This window comes from Salvelinus sp. IW2-2015, linkage group LG11, assembly GCF_002910315.2.
Source record: "Salvelinus sp. IW2-2015 linkage group LG11, ASM291031v2, whole genome shotgun sequence".
In the NCBI taxonomy this organism is placed as follows: Eukaryota; Metazoa; Chordata; class Actinopteri; order Salmoniformes; family Salmonidae; genus Salvelinus; species Salvelinus sp. IW2-2015.
The window spans coordinates 37,222,051-37,246,869 of NC_036851.1; the positions used below are offsets into that span (position 1 = coordinate 37,222,051).

At 42.7% G+C, this 24,819-nt stretch overlaps 1 pseudogene; it reads left to right on the plus strand.

Annotated features, from left to right (window-relative positions):
• The window catches only part of LOC111970319 (receptor-type tyrosine-protein phosphatase gamma-like), a 227,927-nt pseudogene that overhangs the window by 122,534 nt on the left and 80,574 nt on the right, over positions 1-24,819 (plus strand).

A 24,819-nucleotide genomic window follows, 5' to 3' on the forward strand; every position in this document is an offset into this window, starting at 1 on the left:
GTCATTTAGCAGACACTCTTATACAGAGTGACTTAGTTAGTGCATTCATCTTGGTAGGACAACTACGTATCACAGGCCTATAAAGTACATTTTTCCTCTAACATAGCTGTGATTAGAGTCAGAGCTATAAGGGGGGGGTCAAAGTGAGGAGGAGGATTATTTAAGATACTGTTTGAAGAGGTAGGGTTTCAGATGTTTTCAGAAGATGGGCAGGAACTCTGCTGTCCTAGCTTCAGGGGGAAGCTGGTTCCACCATTGGGGTGCCAGGACAGAGACGAGCTTGGACTGGGCTGAGCGGGAGCTGCCCTCCTATAGAGGTGGGAGGGCCAAGAGACCAGAGGTAGCAAAACGGAGTGCTCGGGTTGGGGGTAGGGTTTGACCATACCCTGAAGTTATGGAGGAGTGAGGTAACATTAGAGAACTTGGGAAGGTTGAAAACCAGGCGGGTGCATTCTTGATAAGTTGCAGGGGTTTGATGGAACAAGCAGGGAGCAAAGCCAACAGTTGTTGCAGTTGTCCAGACGGGACTACTGGAATAGGACCTGTGCCGCTTCCTGTGTGAGGTAGGGTCGTACTCTACGGATGTTGTAGAGCATAAACCTGCAGGAGTGGGTCACTACTTTGCTGTTTTCAGAGAACGACAAGGTATTGTCCAGGGTCACACCAAGGTTCTTTGCACTCTAGGAGGGTGACACTGTGGAGTTGTCATGGTGATGGAGAGGACTTTGAGCGGGCAGGCCTTCCCCAGGAGGAAGAGCAGTTCCGTCTTCTCGAGGTTGAGCTTGAGGTGGTGAGAGAGGTCAAGGCGTAGGGTAGTTATGTGTGACTGAGACTAGTGGACTCAATAGGCTGAGTGAGTAGCGGATGTTGTCAACCTTTAATGTGGTTGACAAAGTCGTCCGCAGAGGAGGAAGGGGGAGGGGTTGATCATTAAGGAAGGAGGAGAAGGTGGAAAACAGTTTCCTGCGGTTAGAGGCACAAGCTTGACATTTAGAGTGGTAGAAAGTGGCTTTAGCAGCAGATACAGAAGAAGAGAAAATAGAGAGGAGGGAGTGAAAGGATGATAGGTCCTCAATAAGTTTTGTTTTCCTTCATTTCACTCAGGTGCCCGCAACCCTGTTCTGTAAGCTCGCAATGAGTCATTCAGCCACGGAGAAGGAGAGGAGGGCCTAGCCGGGCGGGAGGAAAGGGGACAGTGCAAGTCATAGGATGCGGAAAGGGCAGAGAGTAGGGTCGAAGAGGCAGAATCATGAGACAGATGGGAGAAGGATTTAGCGGAAGGGAGAGATGATAGGATAGAAGAGGAGAAAGTAGTGGGAGAGAGAGCGAAGATTGCGATGGCGCATGACCATCTGGCTAGGAGCTGAGAGGCTGGGGTTGGAGGAAAAGGAGACATAAAAGGAAACAAAGTAGTTGTCAGATACTTGGAGGGGGGTTGCAGTGAGATTAGTAGGCGAGCAGCCTCTAGTAAAGATGAGGTCAAGCGTATTGCCTGCCTTGTGAGTTGGAGGGGATTGGGAAAGGGTGAGGTCAAAAAGGCAAGGAGGGGAAAGAGAGTTGGAAAGAAGTGAATCAAAGGCAAACGTCAGGAGGTTGAAGTCGCCAAGTACGAAGGGCGGTGAGCCATCGTCAGGAAATGAACTCATCAAGGTGTCAAGCTCATTGAGGAACTCTCCAAGAGCACTTGGTAGGTGATAGGTGACAGTAATGTTAACCTTGGGTGGACAAGTGACAGTGACAGCATGGAATTCAAATGAGGAGATGGACAGTTGGGAGAAAAGAGAACATCTCCACTTAGGAGAAATGAGTAGACCTGTGCCACTACTGCGACGAACAGATGCTTTCGGACTATGAGAGACAACATAGTCAGATGAAGAAAGAGCAACTGAAGTAGCAGTGTTCTCTGGGGTGATCCATGTCTCCGTCCGGGGCAAAAAGTCAAGGGACTGATGGTTAGCATAGGCTGGGATGAACTCAGCGTTCTTGACTGCAGATCGGCAGTTCCAAACGCTGCCAGAGACCCAGAATTCCACATGAGTTGTGCGTGCAGGGTACACTAAATTAGAAGGGTTGCAGCCAAGGGGTGGGGAGTGTCTGTAAAGCCTATAGGGAAAGGTGTGAACTGGTATAGAAAACACACACATACAGTAGTTGACAAAGCAGCAAAAATAACTAGGTAAGATACTCAAGTGAGAGAGTAGTGTGAGCCTTCCTCTCTTTCCTTCCTCGAACAACTCGGCAGAACAACTCCGCAGAACGGTCTTTGTTTTGGCGACGATCTTTGTTTTGGCCACGATCTTTGTTTTGCGACAAATCTGCCACTAACACGACCACCACTTACAGCTGCCACTGAGAAACCAGGGGAGACTGAAGAACTAAAAATCATTGCTAATTGTCTAGCAGAGGTGGAGAGCACACATCCCTGTACTAATTGCTGATTGCTTAGGAGAGGTGAACCCCCCCCCCCCCCCAAATACAGCCACTGATTAGCAAAACAAGTCACAAATTGCCCTGCCCCTTGATCCTGGTTGTGTCAACAACTATCTGCAAATTATGAGCAGTCAGCAGTTCACACACCAAGTAGGCTACTGGGAAAACAGGCAGCACTTAGCTAGCACTCCTGGAGATAAACAGGCAGCACTTAGCTAGCACTCCTGGAGATATCAGGAGTCCTCTAGCTGTGGAATTAATCACTTCCCACAACAATTTGCTTGCAGCTGACTGGTGTCATGGGTTCTGTTCTGAGGGCAGTTTCTCCTCCCTGTGGGCTGTGCACAATTTGGCTCACGCAACGGCTGACGTGGAATCTTTGCTGCTGCCTTGGCCCTCATATACAGTGCATTCGGAACGTATTCAGACCCCTTGACTTTTTCTACATTTTGTTACATTAAAGTCAGATTCTTAAACGGATTCAGTGGACACCGTTTTGAGATTATAATTACAATAGATGAATACAATAGAATAGCCCGCCCTGCTCTTCATTCACAATTGGTGGTTACATAATTATGCATTGTTCGCTTCCTCTTGCTCAACTCACCCATTCTCCCCCATCATACTATATTTAATTGATTTAATCCGTTGTTATATGTGGGAAATTTCAGAATGTTCAGTTTCGAGGCAGTTATCAGGGTGATTATCAACTGGGCACGACACCTTCAACTATTGAGAGAAGGAGCGGAGTAGGCCAATCTGTTGGGAGAAGGGTCAGCAAGGAAAAACATTCATAAAATGACATGCCATCCTTAAACTGGTTACAACTCCAGTTCTGTTTGTGATTTTAAGATTCTAACAACAGCAGTGTGTTATATAGACTTATTTAGGAAAAGTCAAGAATGAGGGGGATATGACTTTATAAATGTAGAGTAATTAAACATTTTAAATGTGTTGTTAGCCAGTCATTATGATGCTGTCTGTCTTTCTAGTGTTAATATACTGAATCACTAAGAAATCCATTCATATTTTGTTTAGGAAGACCATAAAAAAGATGATACAAGACAATGTATTTCAAAAGAACAGAATAGCATGTTTTGAGTTGTATTTATCTGTGTTTAGTAGCCAAGGATATGGCTGTGTCATGCCAATGAAATTAAGGTGTTAATTTAGCAGATAAACCAGGCCCTGCACCTACCACAGTCCACATATATTTTACAGTAAGAATATAATGGAAAAATAGAAAGCATATGTATCCCAAATGTCTATTGCTGATTGTTACCAGTAACCTACTCACATGAGGAACATGCAGGGAGCCACAGTTATTCTAGGAAAAAGTTATATTTTGAAACAGAGACCATCCCTGCCATTTGTGGAGTTGTCATTAGAAATGTTAGAATCTGCTCTTTCTGATAGGGTATAGCAATCAAATGTCTGGCCTGCATGGACCTCTGTAGGATGATATGGAACAAGTACTATTTGATCTCCTTTCCCTTCTTTGTCATTACACACTGCGCTGGTCATCTGTCACTATTTGACAATTGATAATATTGTCACCCATCAGACTACTTTAGTRCACATATATTATTATTATTTTATGTGTGAAAATAGTTCCAATGTAGTTTAGGTGTCATTTGGACAGGCCAGCTTGGCAGGAAACTGTTGTCTTACAGTCAGAAAATACACTTGTCTTATTTTAGTAGTTCAAGTTGAAGTTGTATTAGTTGTACTGTATGTACGGGATAAACATTGTGTACATCGTCTAACGAAATGCTTATTTGCAGATTCCATCTCGACAATGCAACAATAATAAAAGACAAGAATAGGAACATAAAGTAAATGGCTCAGTAGAATATATTTTTTTTTTTGTTGCATAAGTATAATACAGGAAGGCTCAATTTATTGTACAATATTTACATGTGTTTTGGGGATGGGGGCAATGTATAAACTGATCAGTATAATAAGGGTTTTGTAGCAGCAGTTGTGAGGTGTGTGGGTGTGTGCATAAGTGAGTACATGTGTGCAGAGAACCAGAGCAGGTGGGCAGTGCAGTTCAAGCATTCATCAGTCTGATAGCTTGTAAATAGAAAGTGTCTCTGAGCCTGTTGGTATCATGCCTCGATACCATCTGCTCGACGGTAAGGGAGAGAACAGCTCGTGGCTGTAGTGTGTGTGGTCCTTGATTATGCTGCGTGCCTTCCTCAGGTACTGTTTCGAGTAGATCTCCTGGATGGGTGGGAACACGATCCTAGTGATGTACTGGGCTGTCTTCAACACCCTCTGAAGGGCCTTGAGGTCGTGGACGGAGTTGCTCCGTACCAGGCCGTGATGCAACCAGTCAGTATGCGCTCGATGGTGCAGTGGTAGTATTTGGAGAGGACTCTGGGAGGCATGCCGAATTTCTTCAGCCACCTTAGTATTTGCAGTCTATGCCCTTTTGGATCAATCAATACATTTTCTGACTGATTACAATTTACATTTGGTGTCCTGGGGTTTCTTATGACCTATTTTAACATAATAAAGGCATTCATTTAGCAATTTATTGTTTATTATCGAATATTTACACAATTGAAATATCAACAGCATGACCGTCATGGCCATTCTAGCGGTTATGGAGTTTCGGCGCTCCAAGTATTAACTGAGAGATCTGTGAATTAGCATGTCATCAGGGACTTTTTAGGCCAATGATGACAGCAAAGAAGAAGGCTGTTATGTGTCCCACTCCCAGAGTCCCCTAGCTTCCAAAAGGCTTCAGTAGACAAATACTTTCATTTAGGAGTAAATTAAACAGGATGTTCTGGTATGCACAAGTTAAGTCAAGTCGAATATATATCAAGTGCATTTTACATTGGTCTCAGTCATAACGGTTCTCAACAAAACCAGAATGGACAGAGGCACATTCTCAGAGAAAAGGTAAGTCACAGATTGACGGAAGACACTTTCCAGATAACTAATGAAGTTATCCATCCCCTTACTGACTATCTCTTATGTGCTTTCCCTCTACTCTTATCTTCTACCCTTATCTTCATTGTATTATCTTCCTCTCCATCTATCTATCTATCTATCTATCTGATAAAAGCTATTGATGGCAGAATTGTTATGCTTTTGATTGACGAAAAATAAAACATCAGCTTTTAATTGTGAGTGAGAGTCACGCCTGTTTCTCAACTAATATTCCCTATGCTCATTTGTATTCACTTTCCCATCTCTCCCCAGTGGCCGTGCTGCTGAAGGATGACTACTTTGTACGGGGGGCAGGACTGCCTGGACGCTTCAAGGCGGAGAAGATTGAGTTCCATTGGGGTCAGAGTAACGGATCAGCAGGGTCAGAACACAGCATCAACGACAGGAAGTTCCCTGTGGAGGTAAGATTAGTTGGCCACAGAGGACAGGGGGTGTAGGGGTTAGATCATATGGACACAGAAAATAGGGGGCTGTAGGTGTTAGATCATATGGACACAGAAAATAGGGGGCTGTAGGTGTTAGATCATATGGACACAGAGGATAGGGGGCTGTAGGTGTTAGATCATATGGACACAGAGGCTGGGGGCTTGTAGGGGTTAGATCATATGGAACGAAGATTAGGGGGCTGTAGGTGTTAGATCATATGGACACAGAGGATAGGGGGCTGTAGGTGTTAGATCATATGGACACAGAGGATGGGGGCTGTAGGTGTTAGATCATATGGACACAGAGGATAGGGGCTGTAGGTGTTAGATCATATGGACACAGAGGCTGGGGGCTGTAGGGGTTAGATCATATGGACACAGAGGATAGGGGCTGTAGGTGTTAGATCATATGGACACAGAGGATAGGGGGCTGTAGTTGTTAGATCAATATGGACACAGAGGATAGGGGGCTGTAGGTGTTAGATCATATGGACACAGAGGTGGGGGCTGTAGGTGTTAGATCATATGGACACAGAGGATAGGGGGCTGTAGGTGTTAGATCTATGGACACAGAGGATAGGGGGCTGTAGGTGTTAGATCATATGGACACAGAGGATAGGGGGCTGTAGGTGTTAGATCATATGGACACAGAGGATAGGGGGCTGTAGGTGTTAGATCATATGGACACAGAGGCTGGGGGCTGTAGGTGTTAGATTCATGGACCCAGAGGATAGGGGGCTGTAGGTGTTAGATCATATGGACACAGAGGTAGGGGCTGTAGGTGTTAGATCATATGGACACAGAGGATAGGGGGCTGTAGGGTTAGATCATATGGACCACAGAGGATAGGGGGCTGTAGGTGTTGATCATATGGACACAGAGGATAGGGGGCTGTAGGTGTTAGATCATATGGACACAGAGGATAGGGGGCTGTAGGTGTTAGATCATATGGACACAGAGGATAGGGGCTGTAGGTGTTGATCAATATGGACACAGAGGATAGGGGGCGTAGGTGTTAGATCATATGGACACAGAGATAGGGGGCTGTAGGTGTTAGATCATATGGACACAGGGAATAGGGGGCCTGTAGGTGTTAGATCATATGGACACGAGTAATAGGGGCTGTAAGGTGTTGAGATAATATGGACACAGAGGCTGGGGGCTGTAGGGGTTAGATCATATGGACACAGAGGATAGGGGGCTGTAGGGGTTAGATCATATGGACACAGAGTATAGGGGGCGAGACTGAGGGTGTTTATGGTTGAGACTGATACACTGATCCCAAAAAAGAAGGATGTGTCAGTGCAGGCTGTGAACCTAGAGTACAGGAGGTTACTGCAACTCAACAGGGTGAGTATAACCATGTAGGCCTCATGCTGAGTGGATGACCGTAATTGTCTTATTTGAGAGATAGCGAGTGCAAATAGAGAGTGACAGAAAGACTGGCCGATACGGAGAAAGCAAGAGAGAGACACACATTGATTGCCTATTGTGGCTGTCCTTTGCGATGCAGATAAATTCTCACCCTGATGGCAGATTAATCATTCACACTGAGTCAGGAGTCAGAAGTGGAGAGACACTTCCAGCATGTCAACACAGTGAACTTTCCAGCACCTAAAGCACTTAACTCTGCGCTACCATTATGTCTACAATGTTGAATCAGCTACCTGTTTTTGAATCCTTTGCATACAAGTGAAATAGAAGGGAGAGCTCTCCATGTGCTGCTTTTCTCTCCCATGTCTCATAGACCTGGGAATMCTTTCCAGCTAGGTTTCTTTCTAGCCTAGCACTGTTCTTATAAAGCCTTCCCTCTGGCAGTCAGGGCCCGTATTCATTAAGCTTCTCACATAAAACCTTCCTTCCTTGTCTGTCTTTGTAGCGTTAGCCCTTTTCTTATAGAGCTTTTCTTCCCTACAGGTTTCTGATTCTGAATGCTTGTATAATTACGATCACCATTTTGTCTCCTCACATCTTTCTGTGACCAATGAACCGTTAAAGGGCACTGGATGGATGATATGCAGCCATTCTAATTGAAAGCAGTTCTCAGTATGGCTCAGTTGATAGAGCATGGCACTTGCAATACCAGGGCTGTGGGTTTGATTCCCACAAGGGGCCAGTATGAAAAAAGGTATGAAAATGCACACTCACTAAAGCCTGTAAGTACTATAAGTCGCTCTGGATAAGAGTGTGTGCTAAATGACTAAACTCTAAATGTATTAGCTGTTGTACATATGGCTGCATTTGATAGTGCTGCCGTTACCTGTTGTGAGGGTAATTACAGATGTGTAATTAACTTTGATGAAAGGTTTGTCTGGTTAGTGGGTAGTTAAGGGGGAGGAAGGAAAGGAAGCAGGAGAAGAAAAGGTAAAGGGATTTATGCTATTCATTTCTGTTCAAATATTTGACTGGTTACAGGATCCTAGGTGTTTGACGCTAGTTCCTATTTCACAGTATGGTTGTTTTCAAGCAAGGGGGAAGGCCGATGACATCACGACTTCCCATCAAACCCTACTCCTTGCAGTTTGCAGTTGTGTCAAAAAACACTATTTTGCGCAGTTGTGTCTAAAAACACTCTTTTGCTCAAAACATATTTTTGTTACCCTTTAGTGTAAAGGTCGGCCGATTTAATCGGAATGGCCGATTAATTAGGGCCGATTTCAAGTTTTCATAACAATCGGAAATCTGTATTTTTGGACACCGATTTGGCCGATTATTATTTTTTTACACCTTTATTTAATCTTTATTTAACTAGTCAAGTCAGTTAAGAACACATTCTTATTTTCAATGACGGCCTAGGAACGGTGGGTTAACTGCCTCGTTCAGGGGCAGAACGACAGATTTTTACCTTGTCAGCTCGGGGGATTCAATCTTGCAACCTTACAGTTAACTAGTCCAACGCTCTAACCACCTGATTACATTGCACTCCACGAGGAGCCTGCCTGTTACGCAAATGCAGTAGAAGCCAAGGTAAGTTGCTAGCTAGCATTAAACTTATCTTATAAAAAAACAAGCAATCAATCAATCATAATCACTAGTTAACTACACATGGTTGATGATATTACTAGTTTATCTAGCGTGTCCTGCGTTGCATATAATCGATGCGGTGCGTATCGTTGCTCCAATGTGTACCTAACCATAAACATCAATGCCTTTCTTAAAATCAATACACAGAAGTATATATTTTTAAACCTGCATATTTAGCTAAAAGAAATCCAGGTTAGCAGGCAATATTAACAAGGTGAAATTGTGTCACTTCTCTTGTATTCATTGCACATGCAACAGTTTGGGTTGCCTAATTTGCCAGAATTTTACGTAATTATGACATAACATTGAAGGTTGTGCAATGTAACAGGAATATTTAGACTTATGGATGCCACCCATTAGATGAAATACGGAACGGTTCCGTATTTCACTGAAAGAATAAAAGAATTGAACTGAAAGAATTGTTTTCGTGATGATGGTTTCCGGAATCGACCATATTAATGACCTAAGGCTCGTATTTCTGTGTGTTATTATGTTATAACTAAGTCTATGATTTGATAGAGCAGTCTGACTGAGCAGTGGTAGGCATCAGTATGCTCGAAAGCATTCATTCAAACAGCACTTTCCTGCATTTTGCCAGAAGCTCTTCGCTGTGCTTCAAGCCTATCAACTCCCGAGATTAGGCTGGAGTAACCGATGTGAAATGGCTAGCTAGTTAGCGGGGTGCGCGCTAATAGCGTTTCAAACGTCACTCGCTCTGAGACTTGGAGTAGTTATTCCCCTTGCTCTGCATGGGTAACGCTGCTTCGAGGGTGGCTGTTGTCGTTGTGTTCCTGGTTCGAGCTCAGGTAGGATCTAGGAGAGGGATGGAAGCTACACTGGCAATACTAAAGTGCCTATAAGAACATCAATAGTCAAAGGTATATGACTCTGTGTTTTTGCATTATTTAAACCAAATTGAACATGTTTCATTATTTATTTGAGGCTAAATTGATTTTATTGATGTATTATATTAAGTTAAAATAAGTGTTCATTCAGTATTGTTGTCATTATTACAAAAAAATTGTTTTAAATCGGCCGATTAATCGGTATCGGCTTTTTTTGGTCCTCCAATAATCTGTATCGGTATTGGCGTTGAAAAATCATAATCGGTRGACCTCTACTTTAGTGTGTGTACTTTACTGTATTTATACTGGGTGAGGCTAATGCTTAGGAGGATGTGAATGATGCTGAATGGGCGTAAACAAAGAAGAAAAATGCCATTTTCTTCTACTTGTCTCCTAAGTGGGATAACACGTTTATCAACTGCAGCATAACTTTCCCATGTTTCCTCTAACTACAGTGATATACAAATTTGACGCTCTGAGGCTGTACTTTTATAAAAAGTAAAAAAAGAAATAAATCTGGTCACATACAGTGCCATCTAAAAGTATTTACACTCCTTGACTTTTCCCACATTCTGATGTTACATCCTACATTTAAAATTGATTAAATTGAGATTTTTTTGGTCACTGGCCTACATAAAATACCCCATAATATCAAAGTGGAATTATGTTTTTTGAAATGTTTACAAATTAATAAAATTGAAAAGCTTAAATGTCTTGAGTCAATAAGTATTAATCAAATCAAATCAAATGTATTTATATAGCCCTTCGTACATCAGCTGATATCTCAAAGTGCTGTACAGAAACCCAGCCTAAAACCCCAAACAGCAAGCAATGCAGGTGTAGAAGCACGGTGGCTAGGAAAAACTCCCTAGAAAAGCCAAAACCTAGGAAGAAACCTAGAGAGGAACCAGGCTATGAGGGGTGGCCAGTCCTCTTCTGGCTGTGCCGGGTGGAGATTATAACAGAACATGGCCAAGATGTTCAAATGTTCATAAATGACCAGCATGGTCAAATAATAATAATCACAGTAGTTGCCGAGGGTGCAGCAAGTCAGCACCTCAGTGGTAAATGTCAGTTGGCTTTTCATAGCCGATCATTAAGAGTATATCTACCGCTCCTGCGGTCTCTAGAGAGTTGAAAACAGCAGGTCTGGGAGAGGTAGCACGTCCGGTGAACATGTCAGGGTTCCATAGCCGCAGGCAAAACAGTTGAAACTGGAGCAGCAGCACGGCCAGGTGGACTGGGGACAGCAAGGAGTCATCATGCCAGGTCGTCCTGAGCCATGGTCCTAGGGCTCAGGTCCTCTGAGAGAGAGAAAGAAAGAAAGAATTAGAGAGAGCATACTTAAATTCACACAGGACACCGGATAAGACAGGAGAAGTACTCCAGATATAACAAACTGACCCTAGCCCCCCGACACAAACTACTGCAGCATAAATACTGGAGGCTGAGACTGGAGGGGTCAGGAGACACTGTGGCCCCATCCGATGAAACCCCCGGACAGGGCCAAACAGGAAGGATATAACCCCACCCACTTTTCCAGAGCACAGCCCCCGCACCACTAGAGGGATACCTTCAACCACCAACTTACCATCCTGACAAAGGCAGAGTATAGCCCACAAAGATCTCCGCCACGGCACAACCCAAGGGGGGGCGCCAACCCAGACAGGAGGATCACGTCAGTGACTCAACCCACTCAAGTGACGCACCCCTCCTAGGGACGGCATGAAAGAGCACCAGTAAGCCAGTGACTCAGCCCCTGTAATAGGGTTAGAGGCAGAGAATCCCAGTGGAGAGAGGGGAACCGGCCAGGCAGAGACAGCAAGGGCGGTTCGTTGCTCCAGAGCCTTTCCGTTCTCCTTCACACTCCTGGGCCAGACTACACTCAATCATAGGACCTACTGAAGAGATGAGTCTTCAATAAAGACTTAAAGGTTGAGCCCGAGTCTGCGTCTCTCACATGGGTAGGCAGACCATTCCATAAAAATGGAGATCTATAGGAGAAAGCCCTGCCTCCAGCTGTTTGCTTAGAAATTCTAGGGACAATTAGGAGGCCTGCGTCTTGTGACCGTAGCGTATGTGTAGGTATGTACGGCAGGACCAACTCGGAAAGAGTTGGTCCTGCAAGATAGGTAGGAGCAAGCCTACCTGGCAAGCCTACCAGTAAAACCTGGTAGGTAAAACCTTGAAATCAGCCCTTGCCTTAACAGGAAGCCAGTGTAGGGAGGCTAGCACTGGAGTAATATGATCAAATTTTTGGGTTCTAGTCAGGATTCTAGCAGCCATATTTAGCACTAACTGAAGTTTAGCCGGYTAGCCGGAAAGTAGAGCAATGCAGTAGTCTAACCTAGAAGTAACAAAAGCATGGATACATTTTTCTGCATCATTTTTGGACAGAACATTTCTGATTTTTGCAATGTTACCTAGATGGAAAAAAGCTGTCCTTGAAACAGTCTTGATATGTTCGTCAAAAGAGAGATCAGGGTCAAGAGTAACGCCGAGGTCCTTCACAGTTTTATTTGAGATGACTTTACAACCATCAAGATTAATTGTCAGATTCAACAGAATATCTCTTTGTTTCTTGGGACCTAGAACAAGCATCTCTGTTTTGTCCGAGTTTAAAAGTAGAACGTTTGCAGCCATCCACTTCCTTATGTCTGAAACACAGGCTTCTAGCGGCTTCTAGCGAGGGCAATTTTGGGGCTTCACCATGTTTCATTGAAATGTACAGCTGTGTGTCATCCGCATAGCAGTGAAAGTTAACATTATGTTTTCGAATGACATCCCCAAGAGGTAAAATATATAGTGAAAACATTAGTGGTCCTAAAACGGAACCTTGGGGAACACTGAAATGTACAGTTGATTTGTCAGAGGACAAACCATTCACAGAGACAAACTGATATCTTTCCGACAGACCAATTTGGGTTTCCAATCTTTCCAAAAGAATGTGGTGATCGATGGTATCAAAGGCAGCACTAAGGTCTAGTAGCACGAACACAGATGCAGAACCTCGGTCTGACGCCATTAAAAGGTAATTTACCACCTTCACAAGTGCAGTCTCAGTGCTATTATGGGGTCTAAAACCCCATAACTGAAGCCTGAAGCATTTCGTATACATTGTTTGTATTAGACCCCTTTGTTATGGTAAGCCTAAATGCATTCAGGAGTAAACATTTCCTTAATAAGTCACATAATAAGTTGCAAGGACTCACTCTGTGTAACACTAGTGTTTAACATGATTTTTGAATGATTACCTCATCTCTGCCCCACACATACATTTATCTGTAAGGTCCCTCAGTCAAGCAGTGCATTTCAAACACAGATTCAATCACAAAGACCAGGGAGTTTTTCTAATGCATCTCAAAGAACGGTACCTATTGGTAGATGGGTGAAAAATAAAAATGCAGACATTGAATATCCCTTTGAGCATGGGGATGTTATTAATTACACTTTGGATGGTGTATCAATACACTCAGTAACTACAGAGATACAGGCGTCCTTCCTAACTCAGTTGCCGGAGAGTAAGGAAACCACTGAGGGATTTCACCATGAGGCTAATGGTGACTTTAAAACAGTTAGAGTTTAATGGCTGTGATATGAGAAAACTGACGATGGATCAACAACATTGTAGATACTCCACAATACTAACCTAATTGACAGAGTGAAAAGGAAGGAAGCCTGAACACAAAGTGTTATGTTTGGGGCAAATCCAATTCAACACATTACTGAACACCACTGAACACCAAGCGTAGCGGTGGCTGCATCATGTTATGGGTATGCTTTTCATCGTTAAGGACTGGGGAGTTTTTCAGGATAAAAATAAACAGATTGGAGCTAAGCACAGGCAAAATCCTAGATGAAAACCTAGTTCCGTCTGCTATCCATCAGACTTTGGGAGAAGAATTCACCTTTCAACAGGACAATAACCTTAAACACAAGGCCAAATCTACACTGGAGTTGCTTACCAAGAAAACAGTGAATGTTCCTGAGTGGCCGAGTTACAGTTTTGACTTAAATCTACATGGCAAGACCTGAAAATGGTTGTCTAGCAATGATCAACAACCAATTTGACAGAGCTTTAAGAATTCTAAAAATAATAATGGGAAAATGTTGCACAATCCAGGTGTGGAAAGCTCTTACAGACTAACCCAGAAATAATCTGTAATCATTGCCAATGGTGCTTCTACGCTGAACAAAAATATAAACGCAACATGTAAAGTGTTGGTCCCATGTTTCATGAGCTGAAATAAAAAAATCCCAGAAAAGTTCCATATGCACAAAAAACGTATTTCTCTCAAATTGTATGGACAAATTAGTTTACATCCCTGTTAGTGAGCATTTCTCATTTACCAAGATTATCCATCCATCTGACAGGTGTGGCATATCAAGAAGCTGATTAAACAGCATGATCATTACACAGGTGCACCTTGTGCTGAGGGACAATAAAAGGCCACTCTAAAATGTGCAGTTTTGTCACACAACAAAATGCCACAGATGTCTCAAGTTGCAATTGGCATGCTGACTGCAGGAATGTCCACCAGAGCTGTTGCCAGAGAATGTCATGTTCATTTCACTACCATAAGTCACTTACAATGTTGTTCTAGAGAATTTGGCAGTACGTCCAACTSGCCTCACAACCGCAGACCACGTATATGACGTTGTGTGGGAGAGCGGTTTGCTGATGTCAATGTTGTGAACAGTGCCCCATGGTGTCGGTGGGGTTTGGGTATGGGCAGGCATAAGCTACAGACAACTAACACAATCATATTTTATTGCTGGCAATTTGAATGCACAGAGATACCGTCACGAGATCCTTAGGCCCACTGTCGCGCTATTCATCTGCCACCATCAGCTCATGTTTCAGCATGATAATGCACAGCCCCATGTCGCAAGGATTTGTACACAATTCCTGGAAACTGAACATTTCCCACTTCTTCCATGGCCTGCATACTCACCAGGCATGTCACCCATTGAGCATGTTTTGGGTGCTCTGGATCGACATGTGCGACAGTGTGTTCCAGTTCCCACCAATATCCAGCAACTTCACACAGCCATTGAAGATGAGTGGGACAACATTCCACAGGCTACAATCAACAGCCTGGTCAACTGTATGCGAAGGAAATGTATCGCTTTGCATGAGGCAAATGGTGGTCACACCAGATACTGCCTGGTTTTCTGATCCACACCATTACCTTTTTTCAAGCTATCTGTGATCAACAGATGCATATTTTTATTCACAGTCATGTGACATCCATAGATTAGGGCCTAATTTATTTCCTTATATGAATTGTAACTCTTTGAAATTGTTGCATTTATATTTTTGCTCAGTATAGAAAGTGTTGACTCAGGGGTGTACATACTTATGTCAATGAGATATTTAATTTTCAATACATTTGCTAACATTTCTAAAAACATGTTTTCACTTTGTCATTATGGGGTGCTGTGGGTAGATGGGTGAGAGGAAAAATATATATTTTGTAAATTTTTCATTCAGGCTGTAACGAGGCTGTAACACAACAAAATGTGGAATAAGTCAAGGGGTATGAATACTTTCTGAAGGCACTTTATATAGCCATTTAGTTTATGGCTCACGTGTGACAAGAAAAAAATTACTTGAACTCAGGGGACAGTCGATATGTTTCCAGTATGACAGTATGTCCAGTGTTTTTTTTTTGACGACATTTTTAAAGTGGCATAGAAAATAGATGCAACAATTGCCTACTGCGGTGTTTCCATTTAACAATCTTGTGTCGATTAAAATCAGCTGGACATAATGATGTAACACCTAAAAATAGAAAAAATGACACCTACGGTGTTGAATAAAAATTAGGTGGTTGAAGTGTTTCCATTAACTATTTGTGACTGACTGCCTTGATTCAGTCTTATGTAGCAACATTTGAAATTGTGTTTTTTACATTGGATAAAAGCAGAGACAAAATGGTATATCATACACTGTATTTGAAAAACAATGGGACAGTAATTCTGCTTTGAAAGTTGATAAACTTGTAACCTCACTTTTTGAGAAAATGGCCTTTGAATGTTTTGGTACCAACTGGGGAGCTCGTCTTTGTCTACACCCATTCAGCATCGTTCACACCCTCTTAAGCTTTCGCCCGACCCATCTCTTTAAGGGTCGCTAGTTAACAGTACACTTTAACTTTAAATGAAAACGACTTTCTGTCAAAATTCGAAACCTTTAATATCTGAAAATTTAGCTAGCTAGACTATCTTACCCGTTACCCGCTCTGAAATCGGTTGTCGCATTGACATTCTATTGAAATGGATACTTGCATAGTGGAGTCTTATGTTATGATATGTAGCTAGCTAGCTACAATGAAATGACAAATATTTAGTCAAAATTAGAACCGTGTAATATATGAAAATGTAGCTAGCTAGACTATCTTACCCGTATACATCATGGTTGGACGCTTCTCCCTGTCACGGATGCCAGGGTTTCCCTTAGTTTGAAGAAGTAATCCTTAGACAGGTTTTTTCTCCATATCTCCTTAGCTATCATACTCTAATTCCACTGATTTCAAAACTCGGTCCTCCAGAAAGTAGAGAGCAACACTGATGCAGTTCTACTAAGCAATATATATTTTTTAAAGCAGCGTTAGACAGGATTACCTACACATACTAACCATCTCAAATAGTCAGAAGTGTGCTATATGGCAGACCAATCCGAACTCATCTCTCGGCATATCCAGCCCACTCATTATCTCAGCCAATCATGGCTAGCGAGAAGGTTGCTCAATTTTTCTGTGGCTAAACCAACTAGGCTCATAATTTAACAATTGTATTCATATTTACAGATGGCATACAAGTTTGTTATTAAGGCACACGAAAGTTCACTTGTTCCAGAAGGCGTTTCTGCCKAAAAAATATTTTGATTAAAAAAAAGACTACATTCAAATGGCTCTCATGTGAAGTAGTGACCGCGACATACGCCTAGTTTCCTGAAACGGGCCACATTTAGGTAAATTATGCATTAATAATTTGGCGACAGGCTGTATGTCCTCCCACATAGCTGTTTAATTTATCTGGTAGCGTATGAAAGCCAGCATGGATAGAAATGCAGGAATTTACTCATATTTGCCATATTCTAATAATTATCATGTGCCAACGTATCGCCACGGTCCGTGCCATGGTGAAATTTGCACTTCTGTAGATCTGAAATAATAATCATCCAGCCAACCAGAAAACAAGGCGAAGCAATTCAGGCATTGTAGACAGTCAAGACAATAATTTCCCTGCAAATAAACATAATTTATATATAAAAAAAAGWGTTTTTTTTGCAAGCAGAAGGCATTTAGAATAAAATGGCAACATCCCGCCCTATAGGCGGTAAATCATTAGATTTGATTCAATTCCATCTTTGAGGACTGCAACCATAGAAATTCTATGTATTTATACCTATTAAGCCATTGTCAACTTCCAGTCTGCTTATTTTGCTCACAGCTCACTGTCAATTGCCCACTATCACCCTATGTTTACATATTAGGCTATGGATTTCATGAAGAAAAATGTTTTGTTTGAAAATGCAACTGGGGCCATCACATCATGTGCCCCGCACACCTTCAAAATTACTCGGCAATCATAATTTATTTGAAAAACACAATTTCCTTCATCATGTATTCTAATAAGGAAAGTTAGATAGAAAAATCCACCCCTGTCGAACGGATAAAAATGTTGTTGATCTTTAGAACAATTATCCTAGATCTGCCGTTTCCATAACACCTCCCAATGACGGGGTCATGACGGGGTCAATGGAAGCCTGCCTATAGTGTGTCGTATTTTTCATTTGAAATAGACATGGTGTGTGCGTGCGTGTGTGTGTCCGTGTGTAAACATTTTGAGGAATAAGAGTTAAAAGGTAAAGAAACCTTCATAAAACCTGACATCCTTTAGGATTGTTACCAGTCACTCTTCTCTATGGCCGTGTCCCAATATTTGTATATGGTTTGGCTTACCCCTAACAAACTTTGATTTTCCATTCATAAGTCCACTATATGATTTGCCAAACATCACTAGCCTTCTATTTTCATATCACAGCACTCAATGGATATCAGCCATATATATAGCCTAGTAGTCTTTCTTAGATTCACTTGAGAACAGAACTTCAGATATCTTCAACGTATGATTATTATTGTTTCCTTTCTCAGAAAAGGGGCTGCAATTTTTCCTGTGCACTTCTTGCTGCTTACTTGTCCTCCATTTTATCAAGTGCGCTCACTCACCGGCCTCCCTCTGAGCTATAGACTGATGGAGCCTCCCCAACACAATGTCACTAATAAAAAATAATGGCTTAGGGAGGGAATGGGTGGGCGATTCATTCCACTGTTGTGCCCCATTGGACACGGAACAAAGAACCCAGATAAAATAAAGCCTAAACAAACCATATGTTTGAATGTACAAGCTCTGAAGGGCCCTCGTGTGTGGGTGTGGGTGTGTGTCGGTGGGTGCGGATGAGTGCGTATGTGCTACACAGCTTCTGACTTTGTATCTTGTAGCTTCACAATGCAAACACCTAGGGGACATAGTTGTGTATGAGGTTTTAACTTTAAACTCACTCACCTCAAAGTCTTGACTTTATGCTGTAGCAGATCAGGGGGATAACTTTGTGAAGTGCGAGTATTTACAGACTGAGCTCATTCAGTGTCTCATTGCAATGATAAACAGATGGGAAATGGAAGTGTGTGTGTGTGTGTGACCGGTCTTCCTCCAGAAGTTGTCCTGTTTAGCATGGAACACTCAGCCCAGATAGGGCTGGCTGGGGTTCTGGCAGCTAAATCTAACCCAGATGTTTCTGGCAGCTAAATCTAACCCTAAACCAGGACTGGCTGTACGGGGTTCTGGCAGCAGGGATTGAGGTCCTGTTTAGCATGGAACACTCGGCCCAGATAGGGCTGGCTGGGGTTCTGGCAGCATGGATTGAGATGCAGTAAGTGACACCATGGGGAAATTACCCCTGACCTCTGGCACACAGAAAGGAAGAGAGGAAGTGCAATAGCAGTGGAATAAAGAGGAGAAAACTGCCTGCGGAAGCATCACACTCTGGATAAAGCACACACACACACACACAATTCACTGAAGTGAATTGAGTAGGAAAGCATTACTTTTTCAAAGGACTGTTACAAAATCCCAAGACTCCTTATACTCTCTATCAAGCACTCAAGATTGTCATCTGATGAATGTTCAGTCTTTCCCACAAATAAACTGGATCTAAAAGCTTTGAGCCATTTACTGTTTGACAGTCAGTCAAATGGCATATTTGTCATTCAATGGAAAATGGTCATTTTCATCATACATTTTTCATGTTTGAGAATTGATAGATTGAATTCCGTCTGCCACACTTAAGCACCCTTCCTCGGACACTAAAGTCTGCAGGCCCAGATGGTATCTCTAGCCACGCCTTCAGAGCCCTCATGTGCAGACCAGCTAGCTGTTGTGTTTTCTGACATTTTCTCTCTCTAGCTCCGGCTGTTATCCCCACCATCATCCTGTGCCCAAGAAAGGGAAATTATCTGAACTGAATGACTACTGACCCGTAGCATTCACTTCCATCATCATGAAGTGCTTCAAGAGGCTAGTCAAAGACCACATCATCTCCTCCATCCCCGACACACTCAACCCTCTCCAATTCGCCTACCGCCCTGACATATCCACGGACGATGCAATCGCCATTGCACTGCACACTGCCCTCACCCACCTGGCCTACAGGAATGCATACAGTATGCGAGGATGCTGTTCGACTACAACTCGGCCTTCAATACTATAGTGTCCTCTAAGATCTTCACAAAGCTCAGCAAAAAATCTTCACAAAGCTCAGCTGAACTCCTCCCTTTGCAACTGGTTCCTGGACTTCCTGACGGGCCGCCCCCAGGTGGTGAAGGTAGGTAACACTGAGGTGAAGAAGGCACGGCAGAGACTCTTCAACCTCAGGAGGCTGAAGAAACTCGGCCTGTCCCTGAGGGCCCTTACAGTGTTCTACAGGAGCACCATCGATACCATACTGTCGGGCTGCATCACGGCCTGGTATGGGAACTCCACTACCGCTGACCGCAAGGCTCTACAGAGTTTGGTATGCTCAGCCGAATGCATCATTGGGTGCTCACTGCCTGCCCTCCAGCACACCTAAAACACCAGGTGTCGCAGGAAGGCCAAGAAGATCATCAAGGACCTCAGCCACCTGAGCCACGGCCTGTTCTCCCCACTTAGACACGGGCAGTATAAGAGTATCATGGTAAAAACTATCAGACTGGCTGATAGCTACTTCGCCTATTCTATTATTTTGCCAGCTAGATTTTTTTTTACACAAATTTCTTCAGAAACGGTGGAAGAAGATAGCTAGCTATAGCAAGCTAAACATAGCAGCTGATTCTTCAACAAACAACAATGGTCCTAAGATCACAAAATAAACTTTTCCATTGAGCCAAATCCACAATTCACCCCTCCAAAAAAAGCATGGCTCTGGGGCTTCTCCGACATGCCACCAGATCCATGATCGAATCCATAACCGAAGCGTCACATTTCAGTTTAGCTCGCACTCGGCAGACTATATATAAAACTCTCCCAGAGCCTCAGAATGGCCGGTTTACCCTAACGTGCAACCCCACAAACACCTTTAAAGCTTGCTCTATACAGTAACAGTGACCTCCATCGTGGCCAAACTACTTCTCCCATAGGTCTGTACTATCTACAGTATGACAGCATCAGCAGTTAGCTGCCATAAGGTCTCATGTGGCTCAGTTGTTAAAACATGGTGCTTGCAATGCCAGGGTTGTGGGTTTGATTCCCACAGGGGACCAGTACGAAGAAGTACGTAGAATGTACACTCACTACTGTAAGTCGCTCTGGATAAGAGCATCTGCTAAATGACAAAAATGTAAAAATGTAACAGCTGGCAGACATGTTTACATTTGGTTAGTTGTATCAGTGTTATTTAGATGGAAGACCTGAGCTAAATGCGCTATCGCTAGCAAATGTTAGCATGGAGGTAGCAAGCTAGCTCTTTCACTTACCCGATTCACTTCCATTCTCACGATCTCTGCTGGTTCTGCTGGCTGTTTGAGATGCTTTAGAAGCCTTATTGATGGTAGAGGGCATCCACTTTGAGAAGCAAATTCTTACTGAAGCCCTCCTTCCATTGTTGATAGCTGTGGAAGTTCTATCTTCCACCGTTTCTGAAGAAATTTGTGTAAAAAAAAATCTAGCTGGCAAAATAATAGAATAGGCGAAGTAGCTATCAGCCAGTCTGATAGTTTTTACCATGATACTCTTATACTGCCCGTGTCTAAGTGGGGAGAACAGGCCGTGGCTCTAAGACGAGTGAATGCCCAATGCGCCCGCCTGATTCTCATTCTCAAGTTTTTCATTCATCGTGTGACGCTGACCGTGGGGCGTTGTGGGATTTTTTTCCAAAGTTAGAGCTTATTTGGAGAACCTCAAACCCAACTTTTAGAACAACATAAAGAGTTTGTATAGTAGCTGCAAACATATCATCCAATTTAGTTAGTCATTTGATATTGCCTGGCAGACAAGACAAGCAGCACAGTAATCCTCTAAGACCTTCAGATCACTCCTGTCTTGTTTACATATCCTGACAAACATGAACATGGTCCGCCCCTATGGTGATCACTGAGCTGCACTGAGCTGCACTGAAACAAACTGCCAAGTCGTGAGCCTGGCACTGGTGATCACTGAACCACATTGCCATGTTGTGAGCATGGCCGTTACATAAAGACCAGTGGGCTGCACTGCCTGTGGCCCCTGGCTGATGTTGTCATGCTCTTTTTCAAAGCAGTGAAGTGGTGGGATCGATAAATGGACCACCTGTTAGATCCCAGTCAGTACAGTGATTGATGAAGGAGCTATTTCCCCCACAGGAGGCCACAGGGATATCTGTTATAATAATATATTAATGTGTCACCTCCTGTTACATTCATTATACGAATATGACATATGATATGAAATATGATGTGATATGCAAGGCACAGCAGAAGGGTGGATGTGTGTGTGCATGCTTTCATATGCTCGCAGCTACTATAATTGTTCTTGCGATGTGATTTTTGTCTGTGTGTTGGTCTTGGTGTGAGCCTGTGCTTTACTTTGTGCTCAAAGTGAACAACAAGGTCTCATTAACATTGCATATATTTCTGCCTCACAACCAACTTGATTTACAACCAAAGAGTCTTATACTTACAAATGATAGAAGCAGGATGTTGTTTTATGGCTGTTGGTTCTCTCCTTGGCCCCACAGACAGTTATAATAGATGGGTAGTGTCGTGTCTGGACTATCATTAAATGTGAAGACTGTTATTTTATCAAATCAATTCTCTATGTGTAATTATTATTACGTGATTAAACTAATCATGTAAACTTTAATTAACTAGGAAGTTGGGGCATCAAGGGAAAATGTTTAGAGTCTATATTTCCCAAATCGACTCTTCAGATATTTTCATATCTTATCAATTAGTCTTCTATTAATGTACCATTATTACCTCATCAGTTCTCATTACTGAACATCGCAAACCCTTGGATATCTGCACGAACCCTAGCCTAAATGATGAATCAGCGATATACAAATTGGCTTAATTATTTATTTACTAACTAGCTAATTAATCACACAAATACATAACACACACACAATAGTTCATACATTGAGTATTATCATGATATCATGATATAAGTCATGACATAAAGAACAAGTTCCTAGTGAACGAAACCGATATGATGGCTTGGTAGACAAAGGAAAGGGTGTGTGGACCGCTCAAGAGCGGGAAACTCATAGCTGATAACTACACTCATAGAAATTGCTAATACCTTACATGAAGACCGCTCATTCGAAAATTTACATATTTACGAGTGTATGTCTTGTTGTCTCTCTCTGTGGTCGCCGGTCTGTCTGCTGGAGAGTCAATCTACAGAAAGTCTCTGGTTGTGTTCATAATGGATACGTCAGATGTTTCGGCGGATGTCGGTATTCTTGTCCTAGGCTTCGTACATTTCCGGCTGCGGACTGGTAGTTCGACGACCTAGGATTCCTTACTTCTGTAGTGAATTGATAGTCTCAGAGTTTAACCATTCCAGCCGTGTAGCCAATGCTCCACGCTTTTCAACAATTTGCAACCTTAGCTTACACCGTGGTTTGCGTGATCTGGTGTGAATTGCGTCACGGGGGCTTTTATACTTGCGTAGAAAAGGGCCGTCTCATCATGTTTGTGCCCACCTGGGCGTGGCTACTGACTGTGCATAAGTTACCATAAAACAATCAATTCTCCTTCAGAAGACTAAATCACATTGTTATCTTTTCAAAAGTATTCTTATACAACCTTCAGATGTAAACCAGACAACTGGGAAATGTACACATTAAGATATATAGTTAATTGTTTCCAGTCCTTCATGAGATCTCCAAATGAAACAAACTCGACATGACTGTCCCTTAAGTGTCCACGGACCATTCCCACATTCTCAAAAATATAAATATTGTTTAATTCTCCAATTTTGGGGATTAGTAGTTTTGGGAAGAATAATGTATTTGTTCTCCATAGGCTCTCTCCTCCATACTCCATGGCAGCGAAGAGAGGGAGTTTCTAGCAGGATTTTATGACCGTTGTAAAACCTGATGTGGGAAAGAGAGTGAGAGAGGGGGGCACCATATACACCCCAAAAGGGCCACGTCGTGACAGTAGCATGGGATCACAACAGAGTATTAATTCATGGACAACATGGGGGCACAACATAGAATGTCACACAGACACATGAGAAGTGATTCATATTGTTGCACTGCTTACTCTCAACGTTAACCCACCAATAACTTCACCTGACTTCAACTTGTCCCTGAGTCGGTGTCCTTTTATGCCCTTTATTGCTATATTTGTTGTGCTATACAGTGCATTCGGAAAGTATTCATACTCCTTCCCTTTTTCCACATTTTATTACGTTACAGCCTTTTTCTAAAATGGATGAAATTAATGTTTTACTTCATCAATCTACACACAATACCCCAAAATGACAAAGCGAAAACAGGTTTGTAGAAAAAATAGAAAAAACMTATTTACCTAAGTAGTCAAACCCTTTGCTATGAGGCTCGAAATTGAGCTCAGGTTCATCCTGTTTCCATTGATCATCCTTCAGATGTTTCTACAACTTGATTGGAGAACCCCGCTGACTCTGTATCGTTATCGGTACCCCCTGTATATAACCTCGTTATTGTTAATTTGTTGTGTTATTTTTTACTTTAGTTTATTTGTTAAATCTTTTTTTAACTCTTCTTCAACTGCACTGTTGGTTAAGTGCTTGTAAGTAAGCATTTCACGGTAAGGTCTACACTTGTTGTGACAAATAAAGTTTGATTTGATTTGAGTCCACCTGTGGTAAATTCAATTCATTGGACTTGATTTGGAAAGGCACACACCAGTCTATATAAGTCCCACATGTCAGAGCAAAAACCAAGCCATGAGGTCGAAGGAATTGTCTGTAGAGCTCCGTGTAACGATCTTCGTCTGGAGAAAGAGAGGAGGACCAAAGAGCAGCGTGGTAAGTGTTCATGATGAAACTTTAATAGAACAAACTGAACACTGAAATACAAAACAATAAATTGAACGAACGAAAACCGAAACAGTTCTGTGTGGAACACACAGACACGGAAGACAACCATCCACGAAACCCAGGTGAAAAAAGGCTACCTAAGTATGATTCTCAATCAGAGACAACTAACGACACCTGCCTCTGATTGAGAATCATACCAGGCCAAACGAAAAAACCAACATAGAAACACAAACATAGATAACCCACCCAACTCACGCCCTGACCATACTAAAACAAAGAAATAACAAAAGAACTGGGGAGAGGCACAGATCTGGGGAGGGTATCAAAACATTTCTGCAACATTGAAGGTCCCCAAGAACACAGTGGCCTACATCATTCTTAAACGGAAGAAGTTTGTAACCACCAAGACTGTTCCTAGAGCGGGCCGCCGAGCCAAACTGAGCAATTGGGGGAGAAGGGCCTTGGTCAGAGACGTGACCAAGAACCCGATTGTCACGATCGTCATGGGAAGAAGTGGACCAAAGCGCAGCGTAGTACGTGTTCATTCTATTTATTGATTAACTGAACACCGACAACAACAA